Source organism: Vidua chalybeata, chromosome 11 (assembly GCF_026979565.1).
Source record: "Vidua chalybeata isolate OUT-0048 chromosome 11, bVidCha1 merged haplotype, whole genome shotgun sequence".
Lineage (NCBI taxonomy): Eukaryota > Metazoa > Chordata > Aves > Passeriformes > Viduidae > Vidua > Vidua chalybeata.
In genome coordinates, this window is record NC_071540.1 from 8,272,154 (window position 1) to 8,284,448 (window position 12,295).

Below are 12,295 nucleotides of genomic sequence, written 5' to 3' on the forward strand. Positions count from 1 at the left end.
TTTTCTGGGTTTGTTTGGATCCTCTTCATTTCTATCATCAAATAATTAAGAACGCCAGCAAATTGAACATCATCTACAACAATTATCTCAGTAATGATCCTAGATGTGACAGTCACTTAAAATCCTAGATCAAGAGAGCTCTTACCTAGGGAAAACAAGCAGGGCTATAACCACTGTGTAGGGAAAGGTGATTGGTACTAACACCCTCACTTCTCTGGATGGATACTGGACTCTGGATTTGTCTGGAGAGATAAACATGCTAGATGCTGATAAATGTTGGGGTTACAGACGTTTCTCTTATTTCTTCAGCATTTCCCATTAGAGAATTCTGGGCATTTCCTGATTTTGTTAAAATCCTTTCTAGAATCCCATTCTGAGCTGTCCAGCTTTATCTTTGCTTTAGGTGTTTTCAGTGTCATATAAACCATAGTTTTGGCTTAGAGAAATAGGATTAGAAGCATTTGTGCAATTTTAGAGACAATTTTGCAGATCAAATTTAGCTTCTCTGGATTATTTGAAATCCCTCTTATGGTCATGGAGTAGTTTAAAGCTGTTAATTTCACTTGCCCTGAGCCCTATGTATGGGCTACCAAAATAGATGGTATGAATTCCTGTCAGTCAAATACTGCTCTACTTGGTTCAGACCCACAGAATTTTCTCTGGATCTGGTAAAATTCTTGTTCATCACATTCTGTGGTCTGCTAAAGTGACCCTCTGCAACAGGGCACATGTTTATTAAGGTCAGTAGAGCCTGCACTGGCAGAACACTCCCAAAATAAGGGACAACTTTTGTTTAAGGTGTAGGATTAACTTTCTTTATCTGAAAATAACAATAGGGAAACAGAGTTAAAAGAAAGAGAATAAATAATTCTTGTTCATTTGTATCTGCATTCCCCTAATTAAATGCCAGAGACAGCTTCTGTGCTCTTCTACAAACTGAACAAACAAACAGAGCCACAAGGAAGTGTTGACCTCCAAAATCTTCAAGAACTAACAATTTATTTTGAAAAGAAATGGCTGTAAAAATATTGCATTTTTTGAAGAGTGGCTCTGTTTTCTTGGTATGTGTATCAAATCATATGGCCATTTTTTAGCAAACACGGGTATTTTAGAGAGAAATTAAAAGGATTTGGTAGTTTTGCTTTTCTCCATCCTGCAAATAGTGACAATGACTTATTACCACCTTCTTTTTAGTCTGTCCTTGAAGCCATTAAATGATTTTTTCTCCCCAAAGTTGAGTGTCAGTCCCTGTTCCACAGACACACCAAAACTGGTAGGCACAGGAATTAGTTTAAAAACCTTTCAGATGACGGAAACTATTTTATATCCCTATGTTTTGAAGTTTGTTTCAGTATATTAGAATTTTGATTATACATTAACAAAGAAAATGATTGATTTTTTTTTCTGATTAAGATGAAAATGCTGGTGTAACACTGACAACTTTCATGATTTTTCCATAGGATTTTAATGTAGGCTAGAGTTAGTCCTGATGTTTTTCAGGGCTTTTCACACATTTGCTCTGCTCAAGCCCCTTGTTTTGACTTCTCATTTCACTTACTTTCCTTTTAAAAAGCCAAGAATCTGGGAAGGAAATAGGATTTCCAAGTAAGAACACTCAGACAGAGCCCATCTGTTCTTCCAAACATCAGCTTCAGCATAAATACAAGGACAGACAGAGCTACATCATCCTTGGAATGCAGTGGGGAATGAACTTCCAAAATCTTGGAGAGACAGTGGAAATGTTTTAGGACATTTTAAGAGAAAAGAAGATTTCCTTCATGTGAGAATGTGGGGTAAGAAGAAAATGTTAAAATGCTGAGCAATCATTTCATTATTGCAAATACTCAGGTGCTCTGGGGGCAGACCCCACACCTGCAATCAGTGCTGCTGCCTTGTGGTGGGGACTAAAAACACTGGAGGAACCAAATGTCTCGTGTAAAATAGGAAAGCGCATCTCTGAATAAGCCCTATGAATGTGATCCTGTGGACTTACTGTCTTAGAAGATTAGAGAAATGCTTAGGAACAGAGAAGTCAACCTATTGTAAAAATGTGGTGAACCCCGGACCCAGGGAAGAAATGACGATGTCTGGCTCCAGATCAGAAGGCTGAAAGATATCTTTATTAAAACTATACTATATTACATTAATACACTATTTAAAGAGATACTATCCTGTTCTACATACTTCTTACTTACCTATCCAACTCAATCTTGTGACTCTGTGCTGAGAGTCTGAGCCACAGCTGGATCCGATTGGTCACTGAACCCAAACACCCTTCACCAGAATCCAACCCAGCAATCACTTCAAGTAAACGATCTCCATACCACATTCCACATGGGGAAAACAAAGGAGCAGAGATAAAGATTGCTTTCTCTTCTTCGCTCTGTGCTTCTCCTGAGAGACAGAATTATGTCTTTCTGTCCAGAGAATGTGAATGTCACATCAACCCATGGAAAAAATGTCCTAGGTATTAGTTTCTGTTCAATCATCACACAGATAAAGAATCTGGCTGAGCTGGACAGCTCCTGAGCAAGCCATAGGCAAGGTCAGTGTGTAAAGACCACTGTGAGGATTTCAGCATCAAGACCTGTGCCTCAGTTCATTCAGAGACAGCTGTTGCAGAGTTCATTTTTTTTCAGCAGCCATCAGTTGTGACCAGTGAAGTGCTATCTCCATGGTCTGGATCATAGATCCTCAAAACATTAAAACAAGTTTGTCATCACAGGCATGAGAATAATTTTGCAAATGTATATGATGTTATTTCTAGATTTAAGGGAGAGAATGTTTTAGAGGATAAAGAATTATAGGCAATAAGTTGCTTGCAGGTAGAGTCTAAAAGAGGAGACCTATTAACCAAGAATATTAGTAGCTATCCAGTATTTGGTGATAGTTTTTTCATGGAAGCACAGAATTATGTCTTTCAGCTCTGCATGAATTTTTTGGAGCCTTGCTTTTGATACCAAGGAATTGTGGTCTGTGAGATTCTAGTGTATATATACTCACTTCATCTACATGAAAAAGATATTTGTGCTTGTGATGAAACTGTTCTTTGTATGCTTAATGGATAAACATTTCAGCAGAAGCGTTTATTCAAAAAGGCAAAACAGTGCAACTGTATGAACCTGAGGAGGTTTGTGTCACAATCTGTTATCTTGAAACCCTACCAAGACAAACTTACTTCAGGGGAGTCTGTTTTATTTTGCTGCTGGCAGCAGAATGATTAGTTGCAGAATAATCTTATTGAGAGCTGGTTGCTGATTAAAAAAAATTAGACTGCTCCTTGTGTCATACTTTCAGAGTAATCTTTCTCACGTTTTGATTTTTGAGGAATAGCTAAAGCATTAATACAATATTGTTAAATAATTATTACACTTGAAATTATTAATGTAGCTCATTATAAGTATCTAAGAATCTGCCAGCGCTTCAGTCTAAGGTTAATGTTTTGCAATAAATAGATGTATGAAAAAGACAAACTTGCTGCCTATCAGAACACAGAGGACTATATAATTATTTCTGGAAAATTTCCAGGACAATGGAAGAATAATTGGTAACTGGTTTACAAGCAGGAAAATGACACTCAGACTAGTGAAGATATTGAATGCAATAACATTTTGGGTCTAAATTATATTAAGTACTTAAATACTTCAATTCTTGGGCGCTCAGCTGAACCATAGCCCCGGTTCCATCTTAACTCAACCTTTACAGTTTAAATAAATTTATCAAAGTATGGCCAATTCAGAATGCAGTTTCAGGTGAGACTGCAGCCCCAGCAGAGTCAGAGGTAGGACCTTGCCTTAAAGCTGAGCTAAACAGTTCAAGCAAATTCAGTGAACAAGAAAAAATTTGTGTCAATTAAAATAAATGTAGAAAATATTTTCTGTGTGAGAAAGGGACAAATGCAGTTAACAGCAGTTCTTAACAGGTTTTTTCCAATGAGGATATTTTTTATCCTCCAAATGATAACCAATTAAAATATATTCATGACAGAAGCTGGCCTTCGTGAAAACACATTTTGTCCTCAGAAGCAGGAGGTTTGATAATCATATAGTTACAACAGCACACATAAAATACCTGGCTTGGAAAGCACAATGAATCATGTTTAATTAAACTTTGTTTCAAGTGAGTTGACTTGCAGTCAAATTGGAAAGGACTTCCACATTTTAACCAAAAAAAAAAAAAAAAAAAAAAGTCTTCAAATTATAGAAATATGCAAATATTGCATCACTGCTGTAGAGGAAACTGTGATTTGGAGTATCTAGGATTTTGGTGGATTTTCAGTGCTTTATGGTATATAATAATGTTTATAGTTTAGATCATATTGCATTAACTACTGGAGGTGTCATGAGCTGTATTCTTTGGGCCCCCTGACTTCTGATTATTCTACAGTTTTTCTTTTCCTTTCAAAGTATATATATTCCTTTCAAAGTATATATATTTTTTTTTCCAACCATAACTAATACATTATGTGCCCAAACATTTCAACCACTGCTCACATATGGGATACACAAAATGTTTTCACATAACTCTGCAATGTGATATTAAACAGATTTAACACAGATTTAATACAAACACAATAAAACTAAGTTCCTCTAAATTTAAGTCTCCTTAGAACATGAATTATTTTGATTCAGATTGAAAACTGAAAAAAAACACGGGCTCTTTCTGTATTGTTAAGCTGTTCTTCTCTGCTTGTTTCCAAATCCTTCTTTAGAAGCATTTTTTTCCCCAGAAATCTTAATGATTGTCTCTCCCTTGATTTATTTCTTTCTGAATCATTGTCCCAGATCGTGTGTACCTGCAAGGCTTGGTGAGCTGCTTGGAGTGGATCCCCCTCTCTGTCTCTTTTCAGGGTTCTTTACCATTGTGTGCCAGCTCTTTTGCCCTCTGTTCTGGCTGTGTGCAAAAGCACAATGCAGAAAGTACTTTGGATGTGCAATGTGCATAAACACAGTGCATAAACAGGGCTGAAGAAGGTGATCCTTAATATCTCTCTGGCTGAGCAGGGAGCTGTCCAACTGGGAGCAATTCTGTGATGTAGCCAGGCTCTGGAGTATGTTTCTTTTTCTTTACAAGTTCTTGGGTCACAAAAAATGCACAGAGCTGGTAAGCTGCTGTGCAAGAGAAAGCAGAAGGGAGGAGAGCAAAGTGTTGGCTGGGTGGCAGTGAATGGAAATGCTTACAGGTCCTAAACCTGTAACTTATTTACATTTGGATAAAAACCACCAGTCAGTGATAAGGGTCTGGTTCCAATATTGCCCTTTGAATTTATCAGCTTCCATTTCCTAATTTCCATGAGCTGTGGAAGCTTACATGCTGGCACTTTTATACCCCAGCAGCCTCAGCTGCTGGGTATGTGAATGACTGGATCCGTGCAGTGGAGCAGGGCAGAGGGGCTGGTTCTGCCTGTTCCATTGGTGCAGGCACACCAGCACATGTCCAGTCAAAAAATGTTCACTGCTGAAGTCCCTTGTGGCCAGTGTCATCTTCTAAAAGCTTCTCAGGAGAAGCATATTCTTACCAAGTTCCCTTTGGCAACGTGAGCAATTTTTTCTGCTATATTTTGTGGCTCATCCTTTGAATCATCCTTTAAGGCTATGCCCTGGGCTGAAATCCTATTTGCACTATTAACTTTTATTCTGTAATAACTCATTTAAAAACATCAGATGGTCTCTAAATAGGTGTTTTATTAATGTTTTGTTAAAAATAATAAATTCTGTTCCTATTAAGTCAGGATTCTGCAGCCTCTGCAATGTAACCTTGACATTTCAAAGCTCTTTTAAAGACCTTGCAAAGCCTTCCTGATAGATTGAAGAGTTTATTGTTTTATCAAAGGATACACTCAGAGGAACTGCTGATTATTTTATTCAAGTGCTAATGTCTTAACCCTACTTGCACCTCAGATATGAGTTCTGTATAAATGTATAATAAATATATAGTGTATATAACTACATTTATATCCTTTAGAAACAAAAATGTCTTGCAAAATCTAATTCACTTTTTCTTTTCATTCTGCCTGATTATTTTCAGTTATTTGACTTTGAATCCATTGCTTTCTCTGATTAATTTTGTAGTGTAAGTATTGAAGTCTAATGTAGTTGTCTGAATAAACAATCTGTTTGGAAGTGAGAGGTCACTGATACTCCTTAGTCAGGCTATTTTCTGTATGCAGTTCAGGTGGCACCCAGGGTAGTGAAAAGTTAATGAAATCACCCAAAATCTTATGAAAAGAGTTCAAATGAATTTGTGCTGGCATATATGAGCTTGTTAGCCCATGGACAGACTCAGTCCTTCAGTTCAGTATTTATTTAATCCAGACAGAAATCATACTGCCTGCGGAACTTTGTGAGGAGGAGGCATTTTTCTCAATTCCCTTTTACCTAGGTATATGGAGTTTCTATCTTTGCTACCAAACACAAATTTAGCTTGTTATAACACCCTCCTTGAGCAGTGATGGAGTCCCACTAAAATATATCTTTTGACTCAAAGTTTAACACTGTGCCTCTACTGCTGCAGCCAATATGTTGCTGTGAAAACTCTTGGTGAGTACTTATCCAGAATTATTGAAGGACTCGACCTTCTTCTGTGAAGTATTAGCAACATTATTGAGTTCTTTTTTAAGTGTTTTTGTTATCTCTGCCCTTGTAAGTTGCTTCTTCCAAATGTTATAGCTTATTAGTTTATACGTTATTTCCATTGCAATTACAGCCAGAACATGAAAGGTTTTTTACCTTTTTAGCACATTGTCACCATGCATCATTTTTAGATCCTCATTTCTCCTTATTAGAGGTTCTTTAAGGCCTCAGCGCTCACTGGATATCAAAGCTTGCTTATGATATAAAGTAGCTAAAGTTTATGGAAGGATGTTGTTGCACTGGTGACAGTCTGTGATGTTTTATTGAGGTTTGTGTGTGTGTGATCTCTTAGGTTAGTTAAGTGTAATATAAATGTACATAAATATCAGACATCTGGTGCAGCCTCTGCTGGAATGACCTCATGGCTGTGCACGAATAGGAGAGATTTCTGCCTGGTACTCCTCACCTCCAGTGTGGTGCCACCTTCTTCTGGAGTTTTCTTCCCCTGGTGTAGATCAAATAGGATAGGATGGAATGTGTGAGGTGAGCAGCCTTGGTTTGTCTGAGGAGAACTTGGGCATCTTTAAAAAAACCCCAAACCATTGGAAGATAAAGTGAAGCAGATGAAAATTATTGATGGGGCCCTGAGAAGATTATCCTAAAGAAAACAGTGTGATTTTCCTCATTTATTTCAATTTTAATTTTGCTTATGTTCTGCTTGGTGGCTTGTGTGGCCTCTGTGTGTGCTACCCAAACACATCATACTCACAATAATTGAAATAAGGTCAGCTGGCCAGAGGATAAATCAACCTATGCAAAGCATTGACAAGAACCTGGTCCCTACAAGTGCTCATGTGGCTTCAGTGTTCTTGGGGTTGATGTGGCATCATTTCTTTTAGTCTGAGAGAAGGACATATGGATTAAAATTGTAAACTCAAACACTAGGAGAAACTGGTCAGAATGTGTGGTTTCAGAGCCCTCTAGAGCAATCTGTGATGCAAAATTATCTTTCTATACTATTCAATCATATTTTGGTTTTTTAAAATGCTACAGTAGTGGTTTATTTACATTTTAGGACATTTAAAATGTTTTGAAAATATTATACATTTTAAATATTAAAATAATTATAGTAAAAGCTGATTACTGTCACTCTGAACCAATTCTGTCCAATTCCCCTGAAAAAAAAGTGTCTATAGGCCAGACTATACCTTTTCTAACATTGTCAGTGGATTTCCTGATAGATAATTAAAAGCAAAATGTGGCCATTTAATTCCCCAAACAGCAATAAAAATACTCTGAAGAGTATGCATTTGGGGTATGAATAGTTGATTTTTCTTTTAAATCTGGTTTATAAGGCTATTGTTAGTAGTGTAATTTCCTTTTTCACTGCATCCTTGAGAGTGGGTGTTTGCAGATGCACCATTATGAGAGTTACTCATTGTAAAATCCCTTCTGAGTGAAGGCAGGCAGCCTGTGCTAATTGCTTTACAGAGACACACTGCAATGTAGTATAAAATATCACTTCAGCCCTGTTCATAAAGACCTGAGTTTCCAAATGTTCAGTACATTACAATAAGTTTTGGGTTGGGCTAAATTGCACTATTGATTTTTTTGTAATTAGGTTTTAATGAATTGTATTCACTGAAGTTTACATTTGTTGAGAGACTTCAAAGATTGGATTGTGATCATTTAATTCACTTTTTTCTCTGTGTGTGTGTGTATCTAACAGTAGAGACCTCCTGAAAATATTTTCTAGGTATCAGTATTTTTGTGTTAGCTTCTTTAAAGTCCAGCATCTATCTTTCTCCAGTAAAATATTAATAAAATATGTAAGATTATAGGAATTTGGTTTGTTCAAGATCTGTTGAAGTATTCCACATCTTAGAAATTTATGTTTTCTTACTGTTTCCCCTGCATCTTTTGGATTAAACTGCTTGACTGAAACTGGTCAATAAGGGTTTTGTTGGACTATTGTTCTTTTATGGGAGCTTCTATTTGGATTAATCTTTATCACTGGGCACTGAAAAGCTGTTTTTCCTTGTTAATGCTTAATCAAATAATGTGGCTGCAGATAATCCGTTGTTCTGATTTAGTAACACACACTGTGTTCCAGGAGATTTTCTTATGCTGTTTTATTTAATTATGTGCTTTTGTAAGAAAAACACAGGTTCTACACCAGTCCCAAATGCTGATTTAATGATGCTTATACAGCTTAATTTATTCTTGATGGGTCAGGGTCTCTGCTGTAACTTGATATTTATGATCCATTTCACCCTCCTAAAGGAAAATCACATTTTTTTTTCTAAAGTCGATAGTTTAAAAGTCCCTAAACAATTAGGGCTTAGGAAATTAGAGATTCTGTACCGATGTGTGAGAGTTTCCTTTCTCTTCCCTTTGCTAATTTACTGGATTTCCCCCATGGTGGAAATGAATAATTTTTTGCTGGGTGTAGTCATGGCTCAGGAGGGTTTTCCTGTGGGCTGGGGCGAGGCTGGGTGGGTCAGTGATCCCTTTAGAGCGGAACAGGGCAGGGCAGCACCAGCTCTGCTCTGGGCAGCCCCTGCTCTTGGTCAGGGGCACTTCACTGCCACTGGTGCTTCTCTCTCTGAATGGGATCACAGCCCATCCCAACCTCAGATTAACCACTCCTCCAGCTGCAGCAGCTCCCTCTGCCCATGAAATAACATTTCCCAGCCATCTCTGTGTCCTGTTTGCGAGCTCCAAGTTGAGGTGCTGCTCTCAGTGTTGCCCAGCCCAGGAGCAGCCTGGCAGGGCTAGGGATGAACAAGGCCAAAGCATCCCAGAGGTATGTGACATGGTAGCTTGACTTAGCTCCAGAGCTTTTGGATTGGAATTTTGAGATTAAAACCTGATTTGCAGTACACAGAAATTGATGTAGAAATGGCTGGATAGAGGGACCTTCATAATTTCTTTGCTGCTGACCTACTCTGTGACACTGAGTAAATAAGTCACTGAATCTTGCTGTGCTTTTATTCTTCCTGTATATGTTTATTCTACATTTTATATTCAATCTGTAATATTTCAATCTTTCACACCAAAAAAGCAACTATTTCTTAAAATAAAAAAAAAAAACAAACAATATTCCAGGTTATGTTTAATTCTGTATGATTTGCACTTGCTTGGGTAAGAATAAGTCAAATTAGACTCAAAAACATCCACAATGACTCTAAGTTGCTGAATTTTACAATTTAATTTCAATAAACATGTTCACCTAGAGGATTTTTTTATCTTTCAAACTAAACTATACATATCTTCAGTTTCTTTTTAGACTAAGCCATCCTCCTGGTGAATTTTTGCTGCTCTCCTTAGCTGGGAATCTATTATGTCTTTCACAACTATTTGGCATAAGAGCCTGAATTAGGCAATTAAAAAGGACACAGAGCTTTTACAACTGTGCCTAAATACTACTTCTAAATTTGTGCACGGCCATTTCCACATAGAAATATGCACTTTGCACATGTGACTGTGCAGATTAAATCAACAATTTAAGTTTATGGTGTGAGTGCACCTGCATATAAGCCTTTATTTTAAAATTTGGTCATGCACAACTTTGCTTTTTAATTAGGTTTTCTCTTTTCCTATTTGAGAAAAATTTGCATATGCATATATTTGCATGTTTTGTGTCCATTTTTAGAAAGTGTGACTGTAAATTGAACTTACAGAATGGTAGGGTACAGTTTGGATATATCCAAGTATGTAACCTATGTAAACAAAAACAAGGATAAGTGTCCCGAAGTGAACCTCAGGTCTGGCTAAAACATGGAAAATTTATTTGCCCTTTGGCTAAGGATGAAAAGAAATTCCAGATCATAAGAATATGTTCTTTGTGTTTCCTCATGGTTTCCTCTGGAACACCTTTTCTTTAAATTACAGCTAATCTTGTTATAACTTATCAGAATGTTTAATACTGATGTTAATTTCCTCTCTGGCTATGAAATAGTTTGCCAGTAATATTGGTTGCAATCATGGCATGAGGCACTTGTACAAAATAGTGACAAACTTCTTATTTGTTGAGATATTATCAACTCTTTACAAGGAGTGCTGCTAGCAGTGATTTTTGTCCTTTAGAGCATTTCAGTACTGTTAGTAAGGGTATTTATGAGTCTCGGGGCAAGACATGGAGAGAAGAGGAAATATTTGGAGACAAAAGATATTTTGAGATTAGCAGCTTCCTTCTGCTTTCCTCTTTGAAATATATCTTTATTTTTTTAATACATTTTCTTTACAGATTCCTTTCCCAGTGATGAATGTCCTTCAGTTTAAATCTGTGCAATCTTGCAGGACAATACCAATTAGCTAAAGTAAAGTGAACGGGCAATTTAGAGAAAAAAAAATTACACATAAGCAACTTGTTCTGCTCAGTTGCTGAATGAATTTCCAGACAGGCTAACCTTGAGTTTGTATATATATATATAACTTTTAATTTCCTGAAAACTATAGAAGCCTGGTGTCTTCCAATGAAGTGAAACATGTCAGAATGAAACTGAAAGAAGGATGGAAGTGACAGGAAAACAATGCAAGAACAAAAAATAGTATGAAGAAAACCATAATTTTCCAGCAAATAAAATCCAGAAATCATAGAATTAAAAAAGTTCTAAATAAACAAAGTTTACTTGCTTCATTACTTTGTCTGTTCCTATGTCAATACAGAAAAGTTTTTTACAGCAAATTTCCAAGGGTTTAATCCTTTTAAAAATACCCTAAATGAAAGCGTTTCACAAGGACGCTTAGAAGACTATTACCTGGTCAGATCCATGTAATTATCAGTATTTCCTTTCCAAATCCAGCCTTTGCTCTGTTGCATCCTATTATTCCTACCCCTTGAGCCACATTAAATAGGTTTTTCTCCCTTCCTTGGGATGTTTGGGCTTAAGACACTTAAGATACCTATCACTGATCCCTTAGCCTTGCTAAGAAAAGAAGAAACTGCTCCAATGGTAGAAGATGCAGAGATAAAGCTGAATATAGTTCTCCTACACTGCACTGCCATGCTTTTGAATAGTATGTGGTATTAAAGTATGCACTGTTTTCCTCCCTAATTCTTGAGTTAAAGTGGATTTTTAAAATTTGATCTTTTCAATTAACTTATGTTACAATGGTTGGATCAGGCTGGGGATTTTCAAAATGTAAAAGTTGGCCTGCTTTGTAGGTTAAATATTCTCTGAACTGCTGGGTTATTTCTGTTTGATCCAGTGTCTCCAGGGGATCAGGTCCGCCTCATTTCCAAGCAGCAGATACTAAAATGGTTTTCTGTGAGATGTGCTGCCGTTATTTACAGCTGCATGCACTGCTTTGTTGAGGATATAATTATTCCCTACCACCAGTGATTTTTCTTTTTTTCTTGTTCTACCTTCTAGTTATCAGTGTTGCTGTTTGTCTTGGAACTGCAGTTTTCCATGAAAGAAAGCCTGGTTTAGTCAAGATAAGTGACCAAAACCATACTAGATTGCCAGAATTCTTGAGGTAAGAAGGTTGCTTTTATCTTTGACACTTGCTGATGCTCTTGACTGCTTGTGTGTTTATACTCCATGGTGAATTGTCCTCGAAACCCTCTCCTGTCTGAGGACAAGTTCTGCAACTGAAGGCAAACAGCTTCTGCATCACACACATGTGCAGGGATTCCACCTCCCTGTCACAGTAAATTGTCATGTGTGAATCGAGGGAATTTCAAAATGACCTTTGCAGGCTGCTCAGAAATCTTG

The 12,295-nt window shown here is 37.1% G+C and overlaps 1 long non-coding RNA gene across 1 annotated transcript in view; it reads left to right on the forward strand.

The window, feature by feature from the left end:
• Window positions 1-12,295, forward strand: part of LOC128793804 (uncharacterized) — a 103,504-nt gene that overhangs the window by 37,891 nt on the left and 53,318 nt on the right. Inside the window, exon 2 of the long non-coding RNA XR_008432888.1 lies at window positions 11,951-12,056. This is a non-coding gene — a long non-coding RNA (uncharacterized LOC128793804). The remainder of the gene's footprint in view (window positions 1-11,950; window positions 12,057-12,295) is intronic.